This window comes from Nestor notabilis, unplaced genomic scaffold (assembly GCF_000696875.1).
Source record: "Nestor notabilis isolate BGI_N333 unplaced genomic scaffold, ASM69687v1 scaffold4096, whole genome shotgun sequence".
Lineage (NCBI taxonomy): Eukaryota > Metazoa > Chordata > Aves > Psittaciformes > Psittacidae > Nestor > Nestor notabilis.
This window is the reverse complement of record NW_009931350.1, coordinates 235181-250535: the sequence shown is the minus strand read 5'-3', so window position 1 is coordinate 250535 and position 15355 is coordinate 235181. Positions and strand designations below refer to the sequence as shown.

The window sequence follows — 15355 nt, the reverse complement described above, 5'->3', positions numbered from 1 at the left end:
AGAGGGACAGCAGGAGGTAAGAACAAGTGAACAGCAGATGAGCCATAGTGGATACAAAGAACAGATGCATTTTCTCTCACTGCCTGTCTGTCTTCCTTCCGTATGTCATTACTGGATTTCATATTGGATTTTCCTGGCCTACTGACGTTAATCTTTTGAGGTAGACAACTTAAAGGGAAAAGGCAAAAGCACAGCAATACTAGGATTCTCTCTCAGGGTACAGAGAGAAAAGGGAAGTAGAGCACTAGGAAGGAAACTGAGGTCCTAACTTCAGCTGGTTAACTCAAGTGAGGGTGATGCAAGTCTGGTGTGCTACCACAGTTATTTGAAGTGCTTTTTTGATGCCTGTGGCTCCATACCTTCATAAGTTCCTACTTCCAGAAGGGTCCCACTTCGCTCCAACTCCAGAAACTCCTCCACAGTCAGAAAGGTATAGTCCACACCAGGCACTTCTCCTTCTCTTGGAGGGCGGGTTGTGCCTGAAAGGAAAAAATAGCACGTTAATATAGTTGTTCTTATCAAGAGTTAAAAGGGACAGTCAAAAATGATCATAACGATACAACAGTGTCTGTAAAATACAGCTCTGTGAGCCAGACAGCAGTGTCAAAAGAGTTCAGTTAGAAGTTAGGAGCCCATATGACAACAAGACAAGACAGAGATCTTAAGCTGCTGATATCAGTTGTTCCATCCAAATCCAATGTTTTTTACATTCTCAGAAAGCCTGCCTGGCAAAGAAATCTCCCATATCACATGTAGGAACACAGCTGGAAGAGGCTGGTAGCTGGGAATATGCCAGCAATTACCTTCCTGCTATTAGCACAGTCTCTCATACTTGAGCTTCACTAAAATTGCAGTCTGTATTTCAGAGAGGGCAACTTCTTTCTAGCATCCATTATTTCTGATATCACTTTATCTCACAAAATATTCTTAAAATATTAAGAAGAAATAAGGGAGAAAATAAAGACCTTTTCTCCCTTATTTCTTCTTAATATTTTATCTCTGCATACCCTGAGAGTTTTGATGTGCCATTCACACATGCTCACTAAAGAGACAACCTGCAAACTCTTCTCACAGAAGTTCACCTCTAAGCTCATTTCAGTTCAAGAAATACTTTTCTTTTGAACAATAATTCACACTGAATCTCTCTCTGGCACTTGACCATTTAAATAGCATCCATGGAGAGCAGGGGTCTGATCACTGATACTCTGCCAGCTCTGAAACTCTTCTCCCTTCTGACCAATTTACAGCCCTCTGAAGCATGGGGTAAGAAGAGTCATTTCATGACTATTCGCTAAGATGGCTTGGGCCACTGCATTTTAGGTCACTGAGCACAGCTTAATTGATTAGGATCAATTTATTTTCATTAGACTTTATTTTCCATGATTCTGGAGGCTAGGAGATGGCTGGATCCTGTGCATCTGAGAATAAATATAAATGACAGATTTACAGACAGTACAAGAAACTGAACTTTAGAAGAAAGAGCAGCATTAGAGAGTTGGAAGTATCCACGTGCTGTAGCTGCAACCGATCTGCTGGATTGGGAATAACTTTAGAGATGAAGAAACCATACCTAACATTTAACGAGGCATGATTTGTCACTTCTGTGGGACTCCTCCAGCCCCTGGGCAGTGCCTTCTCAGTGGATACAATTTATTGAACCCTCTATAAAAGGACTGAAGAAAGTATAAAGAGGCTGAGCTTCTGGAAACTAATTGGGAAGATTCCAGCTCTCAGAAGTTGAAAGAGCATAAATTTACCATGCTTGCATCTGGCAAATGTTTTCCTCAAGTGCCAGGGAAGCGGAAAGTCTGCTTATGCCCTATTCATCTGAGAGACTGCTCAAGAGGTCAGTCATGACAGCATGACACTCTTGGAAGACTATCACTAGATTAATTTCCTTGACAGACATCCACTTTCTCTAACATCCTTCATTTCTTGATTCAAAATAGAAACTCACTCAAATTATTTACCATCAGCCTTTTATGGTCTATAAGCTCCTGTGTCTTTTCTATCATTCCTTCTCTTGGAGTTGTGTGAATGAGCAAAGGCAGAAGGAGGAAAGGCAAAAAAGAGGGTGGGAATGGTCATGGGTATCTTCACCCTACTAGCAGAATTAATTGTTCCTAATTGAAAGGATTCGATTTTTCGTTCTTTGTATTCTTGAATCCCTACTGTAAGACTGCAGTGATTTTTACTGAGTGGATTTTAACAGAGGATGGATGTATTTAACAGATCTAGATCAGAGAAATACTGGAACTGGACCACATGCCCCTCTCTTCCCAAGTACCTGTGTTTTCATTTAAAGGCAGGCAGGAAAGCCAGGCAGGCAATGTCCATACAGATCCCTCCCTGGCATGCAAGGACTGTGCATGCACCCATAAGCTAGGATGAAGGGCCTAAGCATCTCGTCCCTGAGTACCAACATGGTTCAGGCTATGAGGACCCTCACTGGAGCATCTTGGCTGTTGACCACTGCCAGATTCCCCTAAACCAGACACACACGAGAGGGAAGGAAGAAGAATGAAAAACCTCAGCAATGATGTGCTGTAGCTGTCCCATGCCTGGAGCACAATGGAAGTGAGAATGAGTCTCTGTAGTGCTCCTCATCCAATGCATCAGTCAAACGTCACCCCAAGCATTGCGGCATGGAAGCTGAATAACAGAGATCGGGACATACTCTTCCCAGTAACTGACAACACACATTCATGAGACACAAAGATCAGAGAACTTCAGGACTCATTTTACTTTATCTTTTTAAACCCTTCTTTTTCTTATCTCTATCATTCCACAGAGAATATTTATTAATCATTTTTTTCTGTTCCTTCTGAATTTTCATAGTGATGAAATTGCAGTCAGCAGTTTACTAGTGCTGGCTGCCTATTTGACATGACAATTATATCTCTGCCATAATTCCTCTGAGCCATTTTAATGGATCTATTTGTTTCATCTCAGTGTTCTTAATTTCCTGAATATGTTCAAGTCGAAAAATCGCAGATGTGCTCGCTATCAGCGCGATTGCCTGCAACACAGGCTGAATGCATTAGAAACGCCAAGTTGCCGCATAAAAGAAAAACATTACATCACAGAGATAACATTTGTCACCTCGTGTGGGTCCTCAGCAACAAAACCAGACAACAAATAGAGGGGAAAATAAAACCTACGCTGGTCAGGATATCTTATCTGGGCAAAGGCGAAAAACCCAACAACTTTCCATGTTGCTGTCTAGAGCAAAGATTGGTTGCAGATGCTCAGGCTGTTATCCTGCTTCACATCTGAGCAAGTGTTACTGAATGCAATTCAGAAAGGCAGGGGGAAGGGAAAACCCGCCTCCGTTTTTCTTGTAGCAGAATGACAGGCTGCCGGCTGGACACACGCCTGGCAGATGGCATTTCAAAGAGTTTTCATGAACCATCTGGGATGTGTACAATGATTACAAACCACACTTACAACAAAGCCAGAAGGGTTGCTTCACAAGGAGGGTGGGGGGAGAGGGCGGGTGGAAAGAAAGGGGAAAAGAAAAGAAAACCAAAAGGGGCATAAGCAAACTCGATGACTTTTCCCAGGCTCAGGACACTACAAATGATCAGCATCTTCTTCCACACGGAGGCCTTCCCCAGCCCAAAAAAACTGCTCAACCACTGCACAATATGTGTGTGCGCAGCCCAACACCATTGCAGGCTGCTGATAAACTCCAAATTGTAATTAAGTCTCCCATCATTAATGTGACTTAATTATGTACAGAGCATAGTGTGTGTGTATCCCCCCTTTAAATTGCATTTCAGCATCCTTCCCGCGGGATGGTCATCACTAAAGGAGAGGGCTATGGAGATGACTGCACATTTTATCAGAGCTAACGGCAGGTCAGACCGCTGCTAATGGAAGAATTAATTGAGTACAATGAGTGCTATAGATGGCCCAAACAAGAGTTAGGATACTCCACTAGAAAAAGCAAGCCAATCATATTTCAATAAGTTAACCTGCCTGCCACGTTTGCACTGAAATATTAAGTGGCATCAAATCTTATTGCCATTAGGTAGCAATTTAGATAATTAATTTGAGCTATGTCCCACTGCGTGACTAGCTCAGAATTGCTAATGCTACAAGAAGAAGGAACTGGAGGAGAAACCGAGTGGTTACCAACTCCTTCCGCACATTTAATGGTTCATAAAATTTCACTCTTACTTGGCTAGAATGTCCCACAACATATAAAACTAGCTAGAGACATTAAATTGACAGGAGAATTACTCAAATCTTCTTCAACCACAGCAAGCTTAAGAAAATAAAAAAACCCCAAGGCTACTGGTTAGCACTGCAGGTTTTACCTTCTCTTGTGGTCTGGGGAGGTAAAAGTACATATAACATGGGTGCCTTAGATACCAGGTGTTGGTTTGGTTATTACATCCAAGCTAGCTGCATCCCATTTTATTAATGCATCACTAGTGCTTGGGTCAGAGAAATGGGATGTCATCTTGGGCTGGAGACCCCACCAGAGAAACTGCTTCTAGACACAGGTGAATTTGTCCAAGCAGAGCCCCGCGCTATACGTATGTTAACTAAATGAAATCTTGTCATCCATGCCTAGAATAACTGAGCTGTGGCTCAGATGTACTGATGACTATCAACTAGTATTCTGAATAATTTAAATGCCCATTTAAAAGACAAATAACTGCTGCTGTTGTGTTGCCTATCAACCACACTGACAATTACCCAACATGAGCCTCAATTACAGTCTGGACAGATTGCTAATATGTGATTCAGGGGTTGTTCAGCTCCTTATCAATCTACAAGGGTCTCATGTTAAGCTGTTAATAGCCACTGATGCCCTGCTGCTAAATTAATCAGAATCTTGCTTATTGTAATCTAAAAATAAGACTTCAAAGGGGTTGTAGTCACTCCATTTACTTTCTTGTTAAAACTATAACAGTTCTTGAGCAGTAATTCTGTTACCATACACCAAAACAGCCCCTAGCAAGTCATTTAGAAGTCGACCTTTCCAGTGCAGAACACCTGCATTTCCCAGTTGCAAAACAATGATTTCTACAAACTCCTTATCCAGTTCCACTGGCTGGCAGTGATAACCTAGTGAGCCACCAAAATATAGTTGATCAAAACCAAGTCATTTGCTTCTCATCTCTCACTGTCCATCTCCATTTGACAACAAATGTGTGAGTTGTACAAAGTAATGATATAGTGGCTACAAGCATATTTTATGCAAACTCAAAGCACTGGTGGTTACCAACAGGAAACAGAAGATTCCTGTAGTAAATAAGGTTTTAATGTGAAGTGTACAGAGATGCCACTGACTCATGAAGCTGCAATGCCAAGCTGCTGTGGGGCTTTGCCAAGAGGCTGTTTGCAGGTGGGTCAGAAGGAAGGATGTTTTTCTTGTAATTGCTCTCAAAAACTGGTATTTCAGTCTTTGAGTCTTCATTCAGCAAGACTCAGATTTTCATTCAGCAAGAAGAGACTGCTTTCATAACCTACACTGAAAAAATCTTCCTCTATCAAGGAAGAAACATAGTAGGAAAGCGGCCCCTCTTCCTTCTGCATAGCGTTTAGAGGTCACCTTCTTCCCTTATGTCACAGGATAATTTGCAGAGCCTGCTTTGGCTCTCCTACATCTGTCACCTACGGTGCCAGATAACTGCAAGGCAGGACAAACCTCACAGATCTGCTAACAGCGATCAGAGAAGGGGAAAAAACAGAGACAACCTGGTCTGCCTCCAGAAGGGACAACCTGATTAGCAGCCAAGCTTAAGGCAGAGTTTATCTGCAGCACAGTATTAGAAACAGCCTTATCTACACAAACAAAAAATAAAGTGTAACCTGCCTTTAGGAAAACATTGCACACACGAGTACTTCATCTTACTGACTTCCAGGGTTATCCATACTAAGGCTACTGGGTTTTATTTAACAGCAGTAGAAGGAACTATATTTGGAAACTCTTATGCTATCCACTCTAAACATGTGTGATCCCACTTACCTATAGTAATAGGTAATTTATAGTTATAACTACATGAAAAAAGGGAGGTTTCAGAGAGGTCTGGTCTGTTACAAACCAAAACATGTTCAACTTATAAATACGATTTTCTTCTGAAACTCCAAACTCAGGAAGCTCATTCTGGGACTTTCAATGTCTGTCCCTTCTCTAGCCAGTGATTTGATACCTATAAACCACAAGAACGTGACAAGCATTCAAAGTGTGTCAGTAGCTGAGTAGAAATTCAGTCCAAAGGAGAATGTGGTCTGTCACGAGAAATTAATTCACAGCTCTGTTAATGATGCATGCGCTGGAACAGATGCTGATTGACTCTTCCTGGCCACACAGATAACTGCAGTTCTAAAAGCAACTTTCTGTCACTGTGGTCAGCAAGAATGACTGATTAAACCCAGAAAACAGCTGACCAAGACAAACCCGTCTTTCTGCAGACACGTTTCAGAGAACTGCATTTTGTGGCTGTGGTCTAAAGTAATTTTCCTTCTATAGGAGGAGGTGGAAGGGATTTGTACAAAGAGCTCACTATCTCCTTCCACCAGCCTTTCCAACCACACTAAGTTCCCAAAGCCGGGTCCCCCAGCAGGAGCTTGTGAGGATCCCCTCTTGCTCCAAGGACTGTGCCAGCCACGCACACAAGCAATGGCAGGTCAATCCTCAGTGCACGTAAAAGCCACTGTGTCACCCTTTCTGAGGCACAGCATCCAATTGCATCTCTCTGCCTGTTTCCCTCAAAGAAGCACTGACTGCCTGGAGTCTCCCCGGGGAAATGATTCAGCCAAGTCACACAGCAACAGCTCAGAGTTTGTACACCCTCCAGGCACCGAGCTATTTTTGTCCTTTTAAATCTATTTTGGGTATTTCTGTGGCCTTTACTGACACTGAGTAAGAACATTGATAATCTTCAACACATTTATCCTTGTAGCATTTTGAGGTAGAGAAAGTGAGTTTGTTTCCATTTTCTACCACAAGATCAGCCAGACCCAGGCTCTCAAAGGTTTTCAGGAGCCTAATTCTAGAGAAATCAATGGAATTTAGGAAACCCAACAGATCAGGATCAGGGCCTAAAAGATTAAAAGGGTCAAAAATAACTTGCTGCTGCACTGGGGCTTTGCAAGCTTGTTTGTATGTGTCACCGAACATTATGCCCTGGCTACCCAAAGCCAATTCAGCATGAGGGAGTTTGCTTTTGACTGTAATATCAGTTTAAAAGATACTGATAGTTACCTGATGAAGAAGCAAAGGTACAAAATCCTGCCACATTCCCCAGGAAAACCACTTAAAAAAGGCCTAAGGACCAATGTCAAATATTCAGATTCAGCAGCACCTCCGTGACCTGGGGAAGTACCACCGATGGTACTACTGCAGTGTGGCAGCTGCTAATGCAGCTACAGCCTCTCCTTGTGTCCTTCAGAGCATTTATTTGCTCGCTTCTAAGGAAAAAAAAGAGCATTCTGGCGTCAAATAAACCATAAGAAATAAATGTTCGCAATAGCAGCAGCTCACCTTCTGGATCCCTCTCTTTGAGTGACTGCTGTTACATCACCAGACACCTGCAGCCAAATCCCTCTCATTTCTCACGAGATGGGACACCCACCAAGAAGATTAAACTTCATGAACTAATGAGTTTGCCATTAATCTTGTGTTCATCGAGTCCAACAGCACGACATCCACTAATTTAAACAGTGAACTACAGATGAAAAAGCAAACTATGTACCTCCTTGGTGAGAAGACCTTAGCTGTAACTACGCACAATTTTATTCTTTCTAATATATGGATTAGTGTAATAAAGTGTAATTTTATAAATCAATAAAGCTGCAGTAATGAGATTGCACTGTAATGTTCTGCTTTTAAATATTGGCACAGAAGCGAATGAAAATTGCCATTTGTGTAAGTGTGTATGTGACTTATGGGAAGTTGAATTAGCTAAAAGTAAATTAGAAGGGTGATTATATACTTGCATTTATATTCAGTTTCTCTCATATATACATTTTTAGAAGTCTAGATAATGCTCAACGATGACACACACCTTTATTTCAAAAGGGCCAATTTTCTTCTATGTAAAAATTGTCCTAGCTACATTCAGTAGAAATTCTGTTTCTCTTTGAAAAGGCTAAAGCTGAAGATGGTAAATTAAATACATACACTGGTTAATTACAGAGCACCCATGTTAGCTGGTTATTTTTAATCCCGTAGAACATTTATTCCAGATGATCTCAACCCAAGCCTAACCTGATCCCTGCAGTGCTTGCTCAGGGCTGCCCCACATCAGTCATCTCAAGCCCTACCACACAAAGGCACAGCAGTGCTCTATGCTGCATGCTCGGAGCAGCTATGGAAAAACACAGTGTGGATTCAGATGACTATTCCATACAGATGTGCACATCCTTATTAAATACCACAGGCCAAAGGTATTAAAATCTACTTTGAAATAAGTCATAGGAGATGTGGGATGTAGGGTTGCTCCCACGCAAACAGCACTTTTAAACAGAGACCTCATTGTCTTATTTATACTTTCACATTATAGGAAGTAGTTTATCTGAGGTACAACCTGTTCTGGTTTAGATCTGTTTTTTTCATGGCTACTTGCAAAGTAGCCATTTCTACCGATTTCTACAAACTGCCAAAGAGAAGGTGTAGCCTAGTTTGAGAGTTTCATAAGTCAAAGGCTATCATCAAAACTGAGCTGTGAACTGGTCAGTGGAGGCACCCAGCTGCTAAGAAACAAAACACCCATCGGCTCCCTGTCATGTTTGGGTGAATGGCTGAGCTTAAGACAGCGTAGTATTAGAAACCCTTTTTCATGAGCTACTGGACCTTCATGTTGCTTGATACAAGTTTTGAATAGGGCATATTTGATTAGAGTAATAGAATAGGTAAAAAACAAACCATGCTCAAAATTTTGCTTAATGTTGGAGGCAGAAGACTGGGAAGAGAAGGCTTTGTGAAGGATGAGGGGCTGAGACAGCAGTCAGGACTGTGTATACTGGAAACTCTTACAAGATGAATTTCCAAGTCACAGAGCAAAGACACAAAAAGATACAAGTCAGATAAACTGAGTTCACTGGTTTTGCAGGAAAACTTAAGGGTTTTGTGAACATTGCACAGAGTCCTCCTCGCCCACCATGAAGTGCTGGAGAAATTTCCTAATCCGGTGGAAGAAGTGGAATCTAAAAGCAGAAATACAATGAACAAGAATACAACAACCAGTTTTAGCTTGGATTTTTAAAATAAAATATTGAAAACCTGTTTGGGCAATATATGTGACTATATCAACCAAAGGAAGAGCAAAAAACCACATCAGAAACTACTGTTATCCATATATGTGTAAATCTGTCTCACAGTGACATTAACCGTTGATTTTCCCAAGAGCAAGATTGTTTGTTTGTTCCCATATTACACAAGCTGCCATTACTAGTAGAAGGAAAAACTTACCTCTTTTCTTTATAACTTGGATACCAAAAAATGTTAATCTCCCAAACCCAAGATATTTTATTTGCTATTCTACTTCAAGGGTTCAGGTGTGTTCTATGAACAGATACTGTAATTAAGTTCATAATAAATGGAATATCCAACACAGTCTGAACACCTGCGGCATTTCAGTTCAAGTTTATTCAAAGACAGTGTTTGCTTTTGACAGCTGCACACATATGTGCACATATATCCGTGAAAAGGTATTCTGTATTTTAAAGCCATAGTAATAAATAGGAGATTATCTGATGTCCAATAGTTCAGCTGCTTCAACAAAGACGACTTACCTCCCTTGCTGTTTGTCTTCCGAGGCTGTTTGTACTGCTCAGATAAGTACAACACAATGTGGGTCATCCCTGGTTGGGTGTGATATAAAACTTGCTGTTGACTTTAATTGCCCTTCTAAGCAGACCTTTAATTTGCAGTTAAAAGTCTTAGTAAAACACCTCATCTAACAGCATGTGCCTAAAATTAGATTAGTTCATTAGTTTAATCTCTGCAAAATTTCACCATAGAAAGAGTCACATAAAACACACATTTTTCTGAGGCATTGCCTGAAGTTTGTTTCAATGACGACATCCAGTCTACTGAAAAGAGAAACTCTCAGAGATTTTTAACTTGTGAAAACCAAAACAACAGAACACCATTCCACAATACTTTACAGGACATCAATATAATTATTTAAACCCGTGTTTTTCCCTGAACAGTGTACACAGGAGGTACTGTCTCCACAGTACTTTCTCCCCTAGCCTAGAGCTTCAAAATGCTATAAACCTAATGGACTTCCAGCTGTGATAACCTCATCACACTCTTGGAAAGTCATGAGTCTCCTGTGGCTCTTCAATTTTTAGCTCTGCCCACTCACCAGCCCTTGGTTCAGATGGGTCTTGTTCCCTGACTAATCCTCTTGACCTTTGCTTAGCAATTTTCCAGCTTCATATTCAATACTGACCAATAAATGCAAATGCCTCAGCTATAACAAGAAGTATGCAGATTATAGAAACATGCAGTTATGTAGCCATATGGATTCACTTACTGTAAAACTCAAGGGAAGGACTAGAACAGACAGCAAATCTACCCAACAATATGAGCATTTAGGCACTATTCCCTACAGATCCTGTCCCTTAATTTTACCTGTTTTTAACTGCTACCAATTTCTGTATTTTTTTCCAGTAGCTCTGTATGCACAGCATGCTTTAATCCTTCATGATTGCTAAAATTTTAGCTGGTTGAAAACATTCTCCTGGTTTACTTTCTGTAATGTTGTGATTAAGTAACTGCTCAGGATGCTGAAAAATGCCAAACATTGAGAAGTTGATTGCTGTTTGAGCTTCAGATTCACCCCTATTGATAACTGCAAGCATTAAAATGTAGAAGAAAACAAATACATTAATTTTAATTCTTTACTTACCTCACTAAATCTATTACAATATTTTACTATTTACAGTTCCTTTGCTGTAAATTCCACAACCACCAACTCTAACGCAGAAAGAGCTTATTAATCCTGGTAGTTTCGCAATTGCAACAAAATACTAAAGAAAACCTAAGTTACAATACATTCTCCTCACTTTTAATTAAAACATTCCCTGGTACAGTAAGCCTGCTGGTTAGGTAGCTCATAACTCTGCATCTTTGCAGTGCAAAGTTAACTGTCATGCTATTGATAATGTATACAGGCTTCTCCACTTTTTCAGTTATTGCTTTTTCAGTCATACACAAATAATAAAAGCCTTGCCTCCAAATCTTGTCATCGCCTATGAATTTCATAGGATATACACCCACAGGGTGTTCTACTCTGCCTTTCTGAAGCCAAGCACTAACCTTATAAAATACTCCAGTGCTTAAACTGGGGACAATGACATAGTGTTTGGCTTAAATGGTCTTTGCTTCCTTTCATCTGATTACTTCTAGTTGTACCTTGCCTCTGTTAAATATCCCTGTGTAGGTGTTTATAGCTCTGCATCCACACAAAACAATCAGTCCATCACATCACATCACATACTCTGCCATTTTATTAGCTTCTTGCAAATCATTTTCTGCAAGTGCCACAATTTTAAATGCCATTTAAAACTCATTTGCTGGTTTACTAATGCCCTTCTGGTATTGTGTGGCCAACAGACAATACAAGCTACCACATGGAGCAATAACGCCAGCAGCTCCCACTTTCACTGCAGTGAGTAATTCCAGAGTATCTCCAGGTCCCCCCCATCACTGGTTTGAATCCAATATAAATAAACAGCACACAAGAATTATCCTCCTACAACTGCCTGGCAGCCCAAACAAAATGAGCTGTTCCTTGTCTCGCCTCCAATTCCAGACAAACAAAACAAAAACACCACCAGGTTTTAGCTTGTACCTGTGTTGGCATCACACTGAGGATTAGGAAGTAATCCTCAACATCACAATTACCTCCCTGTTTGAGAGAGGGTTTGATGGAGGATGTTGTGATCTGGGGTGTTGAGAAGTTTCCCCAGCAATCTGCTTTCTCATGCTACTAGATCATTACATGCCTGGAAACACATGATCAGATCTAGGCTGTAGAAAAACACTGAGATGAGATTCTATCAAAGTATCTATGGTATTTGGCTTAGAGGACAGTCAAGTGATTATCAGAGAGACTGAGCATTTTTCTTCAGGACAAGAATGTCATATAGCAGGGAATACCTTACTAAATAATAATAAAGAAAGGTTTAAACCTAAGCTTCAGCACTGATTTTCAAAGCTTGAAGCATTTATCCTTTGACAACTGTGCTGAATCCTTCACATCAGTGACGTAAGTGAAACCACTTTGCCGGACAGATGCTAGTACAGAACTTGTAATGATACTTGCTGAAAATTCCCTGCTCAGTTCAAAGCACACGAGTATCCCAGTTGCTTCAAGACCAATCTCCATGCTTTGTGTTCAACAAGCGCTCAAGTTTTTGTAAGATCGCAGCCTAGAGGATAGCCTTGCTAGAGGAATGAAACACATTATTATTTTATGATATTTTCTCTCTGGCTGTTAAGCCAAAATAGGCTACTTCCAGAGTTGGAGGGGAAAATGCAATTGTTAATGCTTCTAAACATCCATTTGCCAAAAAACAGGTTGAGGTAAGACATTGCCCTGAGTTGCAAGAAAGTATTTGCCTATGACATACAAATACCATCCTCTCTTCTTATTGTTGTAGCTCTTTCACCTACAAGAACTTTTCTTGAGATAGGTCAAGTCTATAAACAAGTGTATTTGAAAATCACAGCTCCAAGACATTCTTCTAAATACATAAAAAGTCGTTAGCACTCATATCTCCCTGGAGCCAACTCCACCAGGTTAGAATTCCAAGACCTGCAGCTCAGGGAGATTCGTCTCTCCTCCAACTCTACCAATTCTTCCCAGCCCTCCATTAGAGGCCACACAACCATTATTCAGAGAGCTGAAGCTGATTTCCTGGATCATTTTACTCAATGGGAATCTCATTTATTATTGAAAATAACAGAAACTTGACCTTCCCTGGAGACTTTTACAGAAGTTCAGGCTGTAGGTGAATTTGTCCAACCTGCATAATGCAAGTCAATTCCTCCCAGGGTAAAGCAACATTCAAAGTGAACAAGGCTGGCAGAATGGAACCTTTTGTGCATAATTAATGCAACCATTGATCAGCGAGAGCTTGAATTCAGAATTTTTTCTACATGATTAATGCACGAGGACGAACTTACACACTTTTAAAAAGTCTAAGACTGAGAAAGCTTTTTTGATTAATGAGAGTCTCTTGCTACCGTAAACCCAAGTGGGTATTATCTATGGTGCGCACATCAACGTCATTCAGCAGAAATGGTTCATAGTAAACAGTGCCAGTTGGGACTTGCTTGTCACAGATCTAAATACAGTGTCTCTCAAGGATATGTGATTTCCTGGTCTATTCTCTGCTTGGTGTGTGAAAGCAATTCCCATTAGCACCAGTGGGAGTTATGCATGTGGCCATGAGAAGACACCAGTGAAAGCTCAAGTGCTTTCATGATCTTTAGCTTACACTCCCAATCTTTCTGGAAACCGTGACTACAGATTTACCACAATGTATGAATTTACAAATGATAATGAATTAATCCAGAATGGTTTACATGATAGTCTGCTAGCAATGCTCACAATATTTATATAGCAGCTTATTCTAAGCCATCCAGCACATGCTGCCCCTCTTCCCAGGCCTAAGAGTAGTGCAAATGAAAATGAGTTGCTAACAAGAAGTTTATTTTGTACGCTCTGTATTACAGACACAGGTCAGTAACTTCACAGATTGGCTGATGGGACATCTCTACTTGATGACATCTTATTTTCCCATACACCATTAGCATGCAAAGGACTCGGGTGATATTTAAGTGTCTATGTAAAAACTAGGTTTTCCAAAGTCCTATATGTTACAGAACACTTAAAGGTAGATTTTAAAGAGAGTTCAACATCAGAAAATGCAAGCTGGAGGACTGGCTCTGCAGAAGCAGGCATAACCCTAACCCAGCTATCTGCTTGTTGATGCCAAAACACCATAAAACTAGTTCGTCTTTGGGGCTGGGGGAAAGCAGAAGGTGAGGTTTCTACAGGAGAGAAAGTGGCCTCATTTAGGGGCTGTCAAAGGCACATTGGTAACATCAGCAACCCAAGCATCCAGTACAGCTTTCCAAACCAGCTCATTCCTTCCCTGCCTTAAAATCAAGACAGATGCAAAAAAACCCCCACCAAAACCATCTTAAAAAATAATTCTGTAATGTTCACTATAAACAGTTATTCTGATTTCATAGCTTTCAGGGCAACACCTTTCCCACTCTCCACCATGAACAATGCAAGCTTTGAACTAAATAGGTGGTCCACCAAAGGCGCCTACCACCATTGTTCAGGCACTATCAGTGGGGAATCCCTCCTGGCAACTAATAGGTCATAATGGTCAGACTCTGAAACCATGAAGGCCAGAAAAACAACTCTTGCTATCACATCTTCCAGGGGTGATGTCTCGGCATAGTCACTCTTGCCTTGAGGTACAGGAATGGACTAAATGACCTCCTTCAAGATCTCCTCTTAAGCCTGCAAATCACAAGAGCTGGCTACACTGTAATCACATAGTAGAAATTTCAGGAGGGCAGTTGTTCTACATTATGTCACAGTTGTAGTTAAAGTGCGCTGGTAGAATAGGTTGGGGTTTTTTTTAAGTGTATCCAAGCCAACTCATTCATCTGTTTAGAGCATGCCTCTTTCAAACGAGTTTTTACAAAGTGCACATCTACAACTGCAGTCACTTGAGGACAGAGCTCAGCAGCCAAGTATTTATGGATTTGTTAGGGCAGGTGTCGCAGCTTGCCAAGGGCAAGAGGTTGTACAACTGGATTATGAGCAATACTCAGCTTCAAATCCAACCAAGGACATTAACAAACCTGTGATCAACACGTACCAGTGTAGACAGCCACACACTCACCCCCACATGCAGGCTTAGATCCACATTGCAGATGGAAGGCTGAAAAGTTTGTGAGATGTTGAGTTTCCACACAGATAAGCTTGATGCCACATGCTCAGCCAGCTCCCACCTGGTCCTCACCCACAAGAGCTCCTTGCTCTTCTGGATCTAGTTGCACATCACCATCTCCCACCGCTGGCTCATCCTCACCGCATCCCTTTGGGCAGCACAGCCTGGCAGCCCTCAGTAGCTGCATTTGAATTTAAACAATACCAACTAATTTTAAATGATATTCTGTATACCCATAGAAACAGCTGTGTGTGATGATCGTGGTCCAGGCAGATAACAGCTGGCAGCAGACGGCTGAAAGAACATGTTTAGAGAGACGGAGAGGTGGAGGAATCAAAAATGCCTGTACTCTTCAGCTCTCTGTTCTGTGTAGGGCTGCAGTTGTCCAGCTTAGAGCATCAGGAGA

General features: G+C 41.1%; 1 protein-coding gene across 1 annotated transcript in view; it reads right to left on the bottom strand.

The window, feature by feature from the left end:
* The window catches only part of MAGI1 (membrane associated guanylate kinase, WW and PDZ domain containing 1), a gene marked incomplete at its 3' end in the record, with an annotated part of 336541 nt that overhangs the window by 86012 nt on the left and 235174 nt on the right, over window positions 1-15355 (bottom strand). Inside the window, 1 exon segment of the mRNA XM_010015843.1 lies at window positions 360-479.